Source organism: Mobula hypostoma, chromosome 29 (genome assembly GCF_963921235.1).
Source record: "Mobula hypostoma chromosome 29, sMobHyp1.1, whole genome shotgun sequence".
In the NCBI taxonomy this organism is placed as follows: Eukaryota; Metazoa; Chordata; class Chondrichthyes; order Myliobatiformes; family Myliobatidae; genus Mobula; species Mobula hypostoma.
The window spans coordinates 30,656,312-30,669,213 of NC_086125.1; positions in this window are offsets into that span (position 1 = coordinate 30,656,312).

Here is a 12,902-nt window from a genome sequence, read left to right on the forward strand (position 1 = left end):
TTGTATGTGTCTCAAGTAGCATCTGACAACCAATTCCAAATCCTGGCCTTCACGTGTAGCTTAGCTCCTAGGCCTGGTGGATCTGTCGCTACTGACAGGAGAAGGGGAAAAGGCAGGTTACTGGCACCTTAAAACCAGTTGCTTCAGGCAGATGAAGCTTGTTAGTTGTGCTTAGAAGCTCGTCTAGAAGGAAAACTGATCTCAAACCTCCATTGCCTTGCACTATACCCACTCATGGGGAAGGCTTTGGGAATAAACCTCAAGGAAAAATCCAGAGCTGGAATCCCAAAGGCATTGAGCTCAACACTAAGTGGCAATGCCATTGGTGCCAAACTGCGATTCCTTTGGATTCATCATCTGTGTGGAGAGGTGGAGCTTCTTGCAACAGTTTGTTCAGCATTTCATGCTGTTCTGGCTTGTGTAACACGTAGACAGCTAGGATACAATATCCATGATTAACTTCGATCACCGGAGGGCTTCCTCCTATATCCAGGTAAGATATGTGCCCATCCATTATCCATGGAGTTAGAGTCAGTGATTGGAACAAATATTACACCCAGAGATCAAGGGATAACACTGGGACAATCCAACACACCTTGTTCTGAAATGCCATAAGGTGACTAGCAAACAAAATAAAATGAATGGAGCTTCTATTGCTCAGTGCCCAGATACAATGTGAGGTCTGTCTATCATCAGTAAACCCAGTTATTGTAAGGGGACAATTTATTATCTTGAATGTGGGTACGATATTGCTGACCATTCATCAATGGAACTAGGTTATGAAACACTATACAACTCTCAATGAACAGAAATTTCTACTTGGTCTCTGCAGAAACAACAAGGAAACTAGGTTGACTCTGAGCCAACAACTTAGAATATGAATTCTACTGTTCCCTTTATACCAATATTCACTCATACCAATTTCCCAATTTATAACACTGAAATAGGGGATCCCCCATGGCCAGACAATCGATCCTTCTTCTCCCAGCCCTTGGCATGAGGGTTCTTCCTTATGAAGGTGAATCTCCAGAGAATCACTGTCTTGTATTTGAAAACTTCTGCTTTTATACTCATTCCTCAAACATTGCATTTCAGTGTTATGAAATTAACACCTGCTTATTGGCCCAAGTCGTCATCATCCATTTATTGTCCTTCTTCTGCAAGTGACAACTGATAACCGGTATTTTATGGCTCTTAGTTTTAAATCAGTTAGCAGATCACTCAGAACAGACGCAGACTCCAACCTTCAAAAACCTGCTTGTAATATCAAACCAAGGAACGCCTCACAAATAACTTCTTATTTGGAAATGATCTCTAGTCCAGCATTTTATCTGGAGCACCATTGTGCCTATTTTAAAATACCAAAAGCCTAGCAACTCCAGTTCACAAAATGGAGGATGTAGAGCAGCTTCACAAAATGGCAGCCTCCTTCCCTTTGACCTGTTTTTGACCCATTCGAGTTTGACGCTTTCTTCTATATTTTAATTCCACCATGTCCAACAATCTGAGGACCATTCACCAGACATTTCTGAATCCAAAATCAACAAGAGAACCATTAATTAAATGCTAAAACTTATTATATTTGGGACAATGAACCCAAATGAGGAACATCCATTTAAGAGTATATCTGAACATGATGTGGAACGTGATATAATTTTTTACCTTCATCCCTGATACCATTCTTTACCCATGAACACAGATACAACATGAGGCTATTCTGTCACCCAGTTGATCAGGGGACAATATGAAAGAAACTGATATTTGTGCCATCAACATGATCAGGAGACTGAAAGCACCTACAACTACTGAATCAGTGCTGAAGTGTGGTCACTCCAATGTGGGCATCATTGTCTACCCTGTGAATTTCAGGTGGGACAATTATTTTCTGTCTGAAGCTGAAGTCCTGGATCTCATTCAATTGTGTAGCCATGCAGATGGGGAAGTAGAGAGTTGTCTGAGCCAGGACACCTGCAAGTTGTGAAGCTTGAACCTTTGAAAAAGAGCCAAGTTTGAGATAATGCATAACTTCAGCTTCACACTTCACACCTAGCTAATGATGAAAATGACTGGACAAATGGTGGAAAGTTTGCTCGTTCACTTGGCAAAGCAACAACCAGCAAAACCCACAAGAAAGGAGATCAGTGTTTATGATTAGATCCAGACCAGAGGAAGAGGTTAAAGAAATTGCAAATAATTCAGAATCATCAATCTTTCATCACTCTAATTGGGGCAGATTGTGTTTGAAAGTGTAAGAACAAAGGTCCATTTGAGTTTGATTTCAAAGTTTAAGAGAAGATACGTATATGGATAGAAGGGCTATAGAAGGCTAGGGCCCAGGTGCAGGTCGATGGGAGTGGGCAGTTTTAATGGTTTCAGCCTGGACTGGATGGGCCGGAGGGCCTGTATCTGTGCTGTACTTCTCTATGACTCTATGACTGCATGTGTGTGTTAATGTTAGAATCAGAATGAGATTTATTATTACTGACATTTGTTGTTTTGTTACAGCACTGCAGTGCAAGACATAAAAATACTATGCTAAAATAAAAATATAAAAAAAATAAATAAATTGTGCTAAAAGAGAGCAAAATGTGAGATAGTGTTTATGGACCATTCAGAAATCGAGTGGTGGAGGAGAAGAAACCGTTCCTAAAACATTGAGTGTTTGTCTTCAGGCTCCTGCACCTCTTCCCTGATGGTAGCAATGCAAAAAACTCATGTCCTGGATGGTAAGGGCTGTTAATGATGGAGCTGGCTTCCTGAGGCATCCATTCAGTTTTGCAGACATCATCAATGGTGGGGAGGCTAGTTGACTGAAACCCCATAATGGGTGGATGCTCAGTCAAGCAGAGAATACCCTGCTCCTCCACAGTGGCCTAGTCTAAATAATCTCTCTGCAGCCTGCCCTGCTTGTCCAGGTCAGATGTGTGATCAAGGGGTGGACTGAGTTAGAAGCTGCACCTGAGGTTTCTCTGTATATTTTCACCAGGCTGTGGTAAATGGAGTGATGGACAGAAGCAGAAATCAGAAGTGCATCACCAGCAGGATGAGGGTCGTTGTTCATCTCTCACTGTTGTAAGATTCAGGAGTCTGAAAAACACCGGTGGTTCTGCTGTGTTGGAGATCAAGATCAACTCAAGAAGTGGAAATCATCACTTGATTGGTGTTTATCTTCCATCTGTGCTGAGGTCTTGGAGGAAGTAACTGATTTTGTAGATATTGTTAGATGAGCTTTAATCAGACTGCTTCAATGTCACCTTTATAGATAACAATCTTAACTGAAAAGAGTAGCACAGCTACTTTCCGAAAACCTTAATATCCAACATTGTACATGTCATTCAAGAGAGTAAGTGTGTACCTTTACTGAAGATGGTGAGACCTTTGTCAATTATTAGGAGACAGGTGGACACTCCACTCTTTGAGTTCACAATGGTCTGAGCAGCACAGATCCATATGTCCCAGGCCTTTGGATGCTGATTTGGGAATGTTGTAAATTAGTCACCAATCTGTTACATTGACTTTTGTAACTCCAGCTCAACTGTTGTCTCACACTGAAACCTACAGCACAGAGCAGTGATTGTCTACATTTCCAGCTCCCATAAGGACATTCCCCTTCTTGTTTTCCAGAATATTTTCATTCTCCTTCACAGCTTTGTTCCACAGTAAAAATTTTCATCCGTTTCTATCCATTAATTTTTTTGAGAGCAGATGAACCCTAAATAAGTTTTAAACAAAAGGTGAGAGACCAAGATTGAGTCTTAGAAACATAGAAACAGAGAAAACCTACAGCACAATACAGGCCCTTCAGCCCACAAAGTTGTGCCAAATATGTCCCTACCTTAGAAATTACTAGGCTTACCTATAGCTCTCTATTTTTCTAAGTTCCATATACCTATCCAAAAGTCTATCATATCCGCCTCCACCCATTCCATGCACTCACCACTCTCTGAGTAAAAAATTTACCCCTGACATCTCCTCTGTACCTTCTCCCCCGCACCTCAAATCTGTGTCTTCTTGTGGCAACCATTTCAGCCCTGGGAAAAAGCCTCTGACTATCCACACGATCAATGCCTCTCATCATCTTATACACCTCTATCAGGTCACCTCTCATCCTCTGATGCTCCAAGGAGGTAAGGCCGAGTTCACTCAACCTATCCTCATAAGGCATGCTCCCTAATCCAGGGAACATCCTTGTAAGTCTTCTCTGCACCCTTTTTATGGCTTCTACATGCTTCCTGTAGTGAGGCAACCAGAACTGAGCACAGTACTCTAAGTGGGGTCTGACCAGGGTCAACATTACCTCTCTAAGTGGAGTCTGACCAGGTCTTCAACATTACCTCTCAGCTCCTAATTTAAATTCCGTGATTGATGAAGGCCAATACACCGTACACCTTCTTAACCACAGAGTCAACCTACGCAGCTGCTTTGAGCGTCCTATGGACTCGGACCCCAAGGTCCCTCTGATCCTCCACACTGCCAAGAGTCTTACCATGAAAACCATATTCTGCCATCATTTTTGACCTACCAAAATGAACCACTTCATACTTAGCTGGGTTGAACTCTACTTGCTGCTTCTCAGCTCAGTTTTGCATCCTATCAATGTCCCGCTGTAACCTCTGACAGCCCTCCACACTATCCTCAACACCTCCAACCTTTGTGTCATCAGCAAACTTACTAACCCATCCCTCCATTTCCTCATCCAGGTCATTTATAAAAATCACAAAGAGTGGGGGTCCCAGTCAGATCCCTGAGGCACACCACTGGTGACAAACCTCCATGCAGAATATGACCTGTCTACAACCACTCTGTGCCTTCTGTGGGCAAGCCAGTTCTGGATCCACAAAGCAATGTCCCCTTGTATCCTATGCCTCCTTACTTTCTCCATAAGCCTGGCATGGGGTACCTTATCAAATTCCTTGCTGAAATCCATATACATTACATCTACTACTCTTCCTTCATCAATCTGTTTAGTCACATCCTCAAAAAATTCAATCAGGCTCGTAAGTGTAAGGGGGTTTCTACTTTTATGTTACTGCAGAGGCTAATTAAAATGGCGTCTTTGTTATGTTAACCTGGGAAATGCGGCTTTGTTGTGTTAAACGCTGAGAAAGTTTGTGCTAGCAGCTCGTTTTTGCTTTAGAGTGTGATAAGAGAGTGCTATTAACCAATTGGGATAGTTGTTATGGTTTTGGTGTATTTGAAGATACTGTATGCGCGGGGTTTTGGGGCAGAAGGCGGGAGAGCGAGACAGAGGATGAACGAGGTGCTGTGAGTCCGCTAACGGGGTTGGACTCCGAGCGGGACGTTCGGCGAGGAGACGGAGACGGACTCGTATGGAGCGTCTGGTCGACCACCGTTGTTGGTCCCAGGCGGCCGGTTGAGGTGGTTCGAGGGGTCGCAGGGTGAAGAAGAAGGTCCTTGAGCTCCAACGGGTTTTGTGCAAGAGATTGAACTTTGATAAGTGTGGCGTCTTTTATTTTCCTTTTATATCTTATTCTCTCTTAATTATATAGTTCCAGTAATATCTATAAACTGTAAATCATTTAATTGCATCTGGTGTATTGTCTGTTATTTGGGCGGGGTGGGGTACCTCACACAGCATCCACACAAACTAATTACCCAGTTTGCCGGGGCTGAGGCTGTTTCCCTAGACGACAGCGAGCCAAGCGACCCTGAGGGCAGCCGGGGGGGGGGCTATATAAGGCACGACCTGCCCTTGACAAAACCATGCTGACTATTTCTAATCATATTATTCCTCGCTAAATGTTCATAAATCCTGCCTCTCAGTATCTTCTCCATCAACTTACCAACGACTGAGGTAAAACTCACTGGTCTATAATTTCCTGGGCTATCTCTACTCCCTTTCTTGAATAAAAGAACAACATCCACAACCCTCCAATCCTCCAATCCTCCGGAACCTCTTCCATCCCCATTGATGATGCAAAGATCATTGCCAGAGGCTCAGCAATCTCCTCCCTCGCCTCCCACAGTAGCCTGGGGTAAATCTCATCCGGTTCCGGCGACTTATCCAACTTGCTGCTTTTCAAAAGCCCCAGCACATCCTCTTTCTTAATATCTACATGCTCAAGCTTTTCATTCTGTTGCAAGTCATCACTACAATCACCAAGATCCTTTTCCATAGTGAATACTGAAGTAAAGTATTCATGAAGTATCTCTGCTGTTTCCTTCAGTTCCATACACACTTTCCCACTGTCATACTTGATAGGTCCTATTCTTTCATGTCTTATCCTCTTGCTCTTCACATACTTGTAGAATGCCTTGGGGTTTTCCTTAATTCTGCCACCAAGGCCTTCTCATGGCTCCTTCGGGCTCTCCAAATTTCCTTCTTAAGCTCCTTCCTATTAGCTTTATGATCTTTTAGATCTCTAACATTACCGAGCTCTCTGAATCTTTTGTAAGCTTTTCTTTTCTTTTTGACTAGATTTAGTACAGCCTTTGTACACCATGGTTCCTGTACCCTACCATAGCTTCCCTGTCTCATTGGAATGTACCTATGCAGTACTCCACACAAATATCCCCTTCACATTTGCCACATTTCTTCCGTACCACCCACAGAGACTCCGTAGACAATCCCTCCATGGCGTTCACCTTTTCTGCAGCCGTGAAACTATCTCTAATCAACAGTGCCACACCCCCACCTCTTTTGCCTCCCTCCCTGTCCTTTCTGGAACATCCAAAACCCAGCACTTGAAGTAACCATTCCTGTCCCTGTGCCATCCAAGTCTCTGTAATGGCCACCACATCATAGCTCGAAGTACTGATCCATGCTCTAAACTTACCCACTTTGTTCACAACACTCCTTGCATTAAAATAGACATATCTCGAACCTTCAGTTTGAGCGAGTCCCTTCTCTATCACCTGCCTACCCTCCCTCTCGCACTGTCTACAAGTTTTCTCTGTTTGTGAGCCAACCGCCTCTTCCCCAGTCTCTTCGGTTCGGTTCCCATCCCCCAACAATTCTAGTTTAAACTCTCCCTAGTAGCCTTAGCAAACCTCCCCTCCAGGATATTGGTCCCCCTGGGATTCAAGTGCAACCTGTCCTTTTCGTACAGATCAAACCTGACCCAAAAGGGGTCCCAATGATCCAGAAATCTGAATCCCTGCCCCCTGTTCCAGTCCCTCAGCCACGCATTTATCCTCCACCTCATTCTATTCCTATTCTCACTGTCCTGTGACACAGGCAGTAGTTCTGAGATGACTACTTTTGTGGTCCTGCTTCTTAACTTCCTTCCTAACATCCTGTACTCCTTTTTCAGGACCTCTTCCCTTTTCGTACCTATCTCATTAGTACCAATATGTACCATGACCTCTGGCTGTTCTCCCTTCCACTGCAGGATATCTTGGACACGATCTGAAACATCCCGGACCCTGGCACCTGGGAGGCAAACTACCATCCAAGTTTCTTTCCTGCGTCCACAGAATCACCTGTCTGACCCCCTAACTATAGAGTTCCCTATCACTTCCTCTTCCTTTCTCTACCACAGGGCCACTGTCGCTTCCCCCAGGTAGGCTGTTCCCCCCCCCCCCCCAACAGTACTCAATCAGGAGTACATTGTCAAGGGGTACAGCCACAGGGGTACTCTGTAGTACCTGACTCTTCCCCTTCGCCCTCCTGACTATCACCCACTTGTCTGTCTCCTATGGCCTCGGTGTGGCCACCTGCCTATAACTCCTTTCTATCACTTCCTCGCTCTCCCTGACCAGGCGAAGGTCATCAAGCTGCATCTCCAGTTCCCTAACTCAGTTCCTTAGGAGCTGCAGCTTGACACACCGGGTGCAGATATGGCCATCCGGGAGGCTGGGAGACTCCAGGACCTCCCACATCTGACACCGAGCTCAGAGCACCGGCCTCACACGCATACTACTACCTTTCCACAATTAACACAGGTAAACCTACCTCGCCTCATTCATTACCACCTAAGCCCATTGAGCCAAAGCCCTATCACTCTGCTGCCTCTCACTCCGCTGCCCGGTGGATATGGCGTTTTTTTTTTAAACCTTTTGCGCTCTACTGGCTGACGTCACGTGCCCGTGCAGTCTTGTCTCTCTTTTGCCCCGAGTAGTAAAACTGCCTTTGCTCCGGAAATCAGCCGTTCACTTGCAGCCTTCTTGCTCTGAAGAAGTCTTCTGGTGACTCCTACTTTCCCAGGGGGATCACACTGTTATTCCATGCCTGTCCGATGGGTACTGTGTATGACTGGGAGTGAGGGATTTGATCCCTGCTGTCCTGCAACTACCTCTGATCATCTTGTCCAGACTAACAAACGTACAAAATGCGGATGAGCAGAAGGAACAAAATGGGATAGCCTATTGCTCTACTCTCTCCACACCCATGATTGTTAGGCTAGGCATAACTCAAATGTATTCTATAAATTTACTGATGATACAATCATTGTTGGCAGAATCTCAGATGGTGGTGAGATATACCAGTTAGTTGAGTGGTGTCGCAGCAACAATCTTAGAAGGATCAAGGAGCTGATTGTGGACTTCAGAAAGGATAGAATGAGGGAGCACGAATCAATCCTCACAGAGGTAGCAGAAGTGGAGAGAATGAGTACTTTCAATTTCCTGGATCTCAGTATCTCTGAGACCTAACCTGATCGCCACATATTGATGCAGCTATAAAGAAGGCAAGACAGCGGCTATATTTCATTAGAAGTTCGGAGAGATTTGTTTTGTCACCTAAGAGACTTGAAAATTTTTATAGATGTACCATGGAGAGTATTCTGACTGGCTGCAACACCATTTGATATGGTGGGGGGCTACTGCACAGGATCGAAGTAAGTTACAGAAAGTTGCCATTAAGGACCCCCACCACCAGAACATGCCCTCTTCTTTTTGTTACATCGGGAGGGAGGTACAGAAGCATGAAGGCACAGAGTCCTTGATTCAGGAACAGCATCTTCCCCTTTGCTATCTGATTCCTAAATAGACATTGAACCCATGAACACCACCTCACAACTTCTTTAAAATTTATTTCTACTTTTGCACTACTTATTTTAACACAACTATTTAATATATGACCCGGCTGGTGGCGTAGTGGCATCAGTGCCGGATTTCGGGACAAAAGGTCCCGAGATCAAATCCAGCCAGCTCCCCTGCACGCTTTCCATCCGTGCTGGGTTACGAGCTGGTGATCTCTTTGGAAACTCACCCAGCAGAAGGCAATGGCAAACCACTGCTGTAACTTGCCTCGTACACAGTTCCCTACCTCTTCAGAGAGGCATGGAGGGAAATCGTCTGCTAACTGGAAAAATTCCGGATGCAACGTACCTTTCCTTTTACTTAATATACATACAGTATACATACTGTAATTCAGTTTTTTCTCTATATTTATCACATACTGCTGCTGCTAAGTTAACAAATTGCATGACATATACATGATTCTGATTCTGAGTTAAAGGAGGAGCAAGTATTTCTTGGCTGGACTTTTCAGTGTTGGAGTGCAGGTTAAGAATGGAATTAGGAGAGCGAGAAGGGGCTATCAGAAGGCCTTGGAAAGCAGGATTAAGGAAAACCCCAAGGCATTCTACAAGCATGCGAAGAGCAAGAGGATCAGATGTGAGAGAATAGGATCAATCAAGTGCGACAGAGGAAAAGTGTGTATGGAACCGGAGGAGATAGCAGAGACACTTAACGAATACTTAGAAACATAGAAACATAGAAAACCTACAGCACAATACAGGCCCTTCGGCCCACAAAGTTGTGCTGAACATGTCCCTACCTCAGAAATTACTAGGTTTACCTATAGCCCTCTATTTTGCCAAGCTCCATGTACCTATTTAAAAGCCTTTTAAAAGACCCTATGGTGTCCGCCTCCACCACCGTTGCCGGCAGCCCATTCCACACACTCACCACTCTCTGAGTAAGGGTCCTAGAACAGACCCCTGAGGCACTCCACTGGTGACCAACCTCATGCAGAATATGACTTGGCTAAAGTATTCACTAAGGAAAAGGATCTTAGCGATTGTAGGGAAGACTTACAGCAGATTCAAAAGCTTGAGCATATAGACATTAAGAAAGATGATGTGCTGGAGCATTTGGAAAGCATCAAGTTGGGTAAGTCTCCAGGATCGGATGAGATATACCCCAAGCTACTGTGGGAGGCGAGGGAGGAGACTGTTGAGCCTCTGGCAATGCGCTTTGCATGATCAATGGGGATGGGAGATGTTCCAGAGGATTGGAGGGTTGCAAATGTTGTTCCCTTATTCAAGAAAGGGGATAGAGATAGCCCAGGAAATTATAGACCAGTGAGTCTTACTTCAGTGGTTGGAAAGTTAATGGAAAAGATCCTGAGAGGCAGGATTTATGAACATTTGGTGAGGCATAATATGATTAGGAATAGTCAGCATGGCTTTGTCAAAGGCAGGTCGTGCCTTACGAGCCTGATCAAAATTTTTGAGGATGTGACTAAGCACATTGATGAGGGTAGAGCAGTAGATGTAGTGAATATGGATTTCAGCAAGGCATTTGATAAGGTACTCATGCAAAGCTTATTGAGAAAGTAATGAGGCATGGGATCCAAGGGGACATGGTTTTGTGGATCCAGAACTGGCTTGATCACAGAAGGCAAAGTATGGTTGTAGACAGGTTATATTCTGCATGGAGGTTGGTCATCAGTAGTGTGCCTCAGGAATCTGTTCTGGGACCCCTTCTCTTTGTGATTTTTATAAATGACCTGCATGAGGAAGTGGAGGGATGGGTTAGTAAATTTGTTGATGACACAAAGGTTGGGGGTGTTGTGGATAGTGTGGAGGGCAGTCGGAGGTTACAGCGGGACATCGACAGAATGCAAAACTGGGCTGAGAAGTGGCAGATGGAATTCAACCCAGATAAGTGTGAGGTAGTTCATTTTGGTAGGTCAAACATGATGACAGAATATTGTATTAATGGCAAGACTCTTGGCAGCGTGGAGGATCAGAGGGATCTTGGAGTCCAAGTCCATAGGACACTCAAAGCTGCTGCGCAGGTTGACTCTGTGGTTAAGAAGGCACATGGTGCATTGCCCTTCATCAACTGTGGGATTGAGTTTAAGAGCCGAGAGGTAATGTTACAGGTATATAGGGCCCTGGTCAGACCCCACTTAGAGTACTGTGATCAGTTCTGGTTACCTCACTACAGGAACGTTGTGGAAACTATAGAAAGGGTGCAGAGGAGATTTACAAGGATGTTGCCTGGATTGGGGAGCATGCCTGATGTGAATAGGTTGACTGAAATTGGCCTTTTCTCCTTGAATTGGTGGAGGATGAGAGGTGTATAAGATGATGAGAGGCGTTGATCGTGTGAATAGTCAGAGGCTTTCTCCCAGGGCTGAAATGGCTAGCACGAGAGGGCACAGTTTTAAGGTGCCTGGAAGCAAGTACAGAGGAGATGTCAGGGGTGAGTTGTTTTACGCCGAGAGTGGTGAGTGCGTGGAATGGGCTGCCGGTGGTGGTGATGGAGGCGGATACGATAGGGTCTTTTAAGAGTCTCCTGGATAGGTACATGGAGCTTTGAAAAATCGAGGGCTATGGGTAATCTTAGGTAATTTCTAAAGTAAACATGTTCGGCACGGCATTGTGGGCCGAAGGGCCTGTATTGTGCTGTAGGTTTTCTCTGTTTCTATGTTATGCCTAAAGTAAGATCACACACACTCTGTTTCAGAGTTTATTACTTTCTGTGCAAGTTGGAGTTACCTATTTCCCGGGACACAGGGAGTTCCTCTGTTCTCAGAAATGAACCAGGTGTTTTCAATGTCACTGGCAAGTCCCTGCTTTTGCTTGTTAAACCTAACCCCAGGGATGCAACTAACAACAGGTGATACAGTGAGAACTGGGCACTGGAATGTAGTTTCACAGACTGTGTTGGTGGAGAGGCTGTCACATCCCTGACAGTCACTGTCTCCACAACTGTCCCATGGCTTGGTGTGGATCTCCCACCTTTCATCCATGGAGAGGTCTCAATTCCCTCATTCCCACCAATTCAGATCACATATTTGGTCAGAGATGATAGGATCAGCCTTATAACCTGCTTCCCTTGGATAGGACCTAGACAGACAAGATGGTAGGCGTTACGGAGATCAAGCTTGGTGAAGACGGAGGCTCCTTGCAGTAGTTCAAATGCCAAAGTCATGAGTGACTTCATTCATCCCCGGTAATCAACAAAGAAAAAGCTGGCACCAGCAGGGGAGGAAGATGGTCAGATGATCACTGCGGCCAGAGACTCTTGAATGTACTTAATCATGGCTTCTGTTCCAGGTACAGACAGGGAATACAGGTGGCCCCTTGGAGGAAGATGTGCCAGGCAAGAGATCAATGGTGCAATCATATGGACGATGAGGCAGCAGGGAAGTGGCCCGGGACTTGTTGAACACAGCCTTGAGGTCCATGTATTCAGGAGGGATGGCACTAAGGTCCGGAAATTCCTCGGCGGGCTCTGGGCTTGGAGACAAGGGTATCTGAGCATGGTGGAGGCAGTGGGAGTGACAGAATGGGCTCCAGCCTACAATCTTGAAACTGAGCCAGTCAGTGTGGGTTTAACTAACCAGAGATGGCCCGGAACAATGGGAGCTTAAGGAGAGTTAATATCTTAAAGGGTTAACTGTTCATGATGGTTGCCGGATAAACTGAGACTCACTGGGGCTGTGACAGGGGTGATGTTAGCCAGTCTCTGACCGTTCAAGGTGTTGGCCATTAATGGTGACTGGAGAGCAGACGTGGGTAATCCCCACTGGCAGCCAAGCTAGAATCGATAAAACACCCCTCCGCACCAGAATCAACCAAGACGGAGACTGCTCGCTGTTGGACACCCCACTCCAGAGAAGCAGCTATGAGAATGAATGGCGTCAAGGAGGGCCGGACAGGGGTCACGCTCACCAGTACTCTTCGTCCTACTGGTGAACACTT